This window comes from Tamandua tetradactyla, chromosome 8 (genome assembly GCF_023851605.1).
Source record: "Tamandua tetradactyla isolate mTamTet1 chromosome 8, mTamTet1.pri, whole genome shotgun sequence".
NCBI classification, from domain to species: domain Eukaryota; kingdom Metazoa; phylum Chordata; class Mammalia; order Pilosa; family Myrmecophagidae; genus Tamandua; species Tamandua tetradactyla.
Window position 1 is genome coordinate 78,536,038 of NC_135334.1, and position 2,129 is coordinate 78,538,166.

The 2,129-nt window shown below is 41.0% G+C and overlaps 1 pseudogene; it reads left to right on the top strand.

Annotated features, from left to right (window-relative positions):
* Positions 1 to 875: 875 nt before the first annotated feature.
* LOC143643582 (olfactory receptor 52D1-like) lies at positions 876 to 1,827 on the top strand (annotated as a pseudogene).
* Positions 1,828 to 2,129: the final 302 nt, after the last annotated feature.

Below are 2,129 nucleotides of genomic sequence, written 5' to 3' on the forward strand. Positions count from 1 at the left end.
GAGCTCAGACTCTAAAGCAGACCAAGCAGACTAAGGCAGATGAAGAGCCATGTTTTGCATCAAACTAAAGTATGTGGCCAATCCAGAAAGCAGACAGAAATGTACCTATGAATAGATTAGATTAGATTGCAAATGTACTAAACATATGTTCTAACATATGTATTAGAACATATGTTCCTGTATGTTCTAATAGGAATACCTATTAGAGTATATAGAGTGAAAATAGCATGTGGGATCCAGTAAGAGAAAGGCAACTCTTGTCTTACTCATAGAGGAAATTGAAACCCCGTTATTAACTCTGGTGATTCACCAAGTGTGTTCAAGAATTTAATTAGTGTATTCAATCTTTTGTTCATTTACTCATTAAACATTATTTGCAGCAACCTGGATCCCACTGTTTTTCCTCCCTCCTGTGGATGCTTTCCATTGCCAAACCCATTCAGAAGTGATAGGGCAAAAGAGTCTGTTAATGTAGCCCAGAGAGGTCAGTACACATAAGTGGACATGGTAGAAAATGGTGGAGGCAGACCAGAGATGGTTAATACAAGTTACTCTATACAACATTCAGTATGTAATGGGTATCCATTGAAAGGTTACATTTACATTATAGTTGACTATGTTTGAATGTTAGAATATTTAGGCAGAAGTTTTCACTGGAAAATGGAAACCCTGGAAGTGGGCATATTAGTTATAAAGCTATTTTGATAACCCAGGATATAAATGGTGAAGGCATGAATTCCAGTATCATCGGTGGGAATAAATGAAAAACAGGAGATTGCATGGATATTTAAGTGGAATAAATGGCATGTAGGATGACTGCATTTCATTTTCTAACCAATTTTAGGAGGATTAAACCTTCTATACTCTGCATTATTATGCTTTCTGCATCTCTTCCCAATGATACTGCCTTCCACCCTTCTACATTTTTTTCTACTGGGAATCCCTGGGATGCAAGATCAGCATGTTTGGATTGCCATCCCTTTCTGCTCCATGTATATCCTTGCTCTGGTTGGCAATGGCACCATTCTCTACATCATAATGATGGACAGAGCTCTGCATGAGCCAATGTACCTTTTCTTATGGCTACTTTCCATCACTGACCTGATACTTTGTTCTATCACATTGCCCAAAATGCTAACAATCTTCTGGTTTAGGTCCCACATAATTTCCTTCCATGGCTGCCTCACCCAGATGTTTTTTGTTCACACCATCTTTGCCACCGAGTCAGCTGTCCTGCTGGCCATGGCTTTTGATCGTTATGTGGCTATCTGCCGCCCACTTCATTATACATCCGTTCTCAATGCCACTGTGATTAGAAAGATTGGTCTGGCATGTGTGGCCCGTGGCCTTCTCTTTGTTTTCCCCTTTGTCATGCTCATCAAACGCTTACCTTTCTGTGGACATCACGTTATCTCCCATACTTACTGTGAGCACATGGGCATTGCCAAGCTGGCCTGTGCCAGCATCAAGCCCAACACTATTTATGGTCTCACAGTGGCACTTTCAGTCACTGGCATGGGTGTGGTCCTCATTGCGACCTCCTATGGCCTGATCTTGCGGGATGTGCCGTGCCTGCCATCTAAGGATGCCTGATTCCGAGCATTTAGCACTTGTGGAGCCCACATTTGTGTGATTCTTGTTTTCTATATCCCTGCTTTTTTTTCCTTCTTTACTCACCGCTTTGGTCACCGAGTACCTCCCCAGGTCCACATTGTACTTGCCAATCTTTATCTCCTTGTGCCCCCTGTTCTTAACCCTCTGGTCTACGGCATTAATATCAAACAGATCCGCATGAGAATATTTGGCTTGTTTATGGAGAGGAAGTAGCTGTACTTAGTACACACCCCGAGGAACAACGGGAAAAGTTATCATTAATCTCCCACTTTCTTCACCAATCCATTTTCTTGGACTAGAGATCACTGTTTTTGCTGTCCTAGCACGCCTGTATTATCTGAGAGTTCTATTTTTTTTTTTTTACTATAGCAACAGATGTGTAACTCAGATTTTCCCATTTTAATCACTTTCAAGTTTTTGAAATATTTAGAACAACTCATCTCAACCTGGAACAGAATGTGATTTTCATGTAAAGTGAAAATGTGGTCTAGGCCCTGAATCTTCGTAGGAAAAGT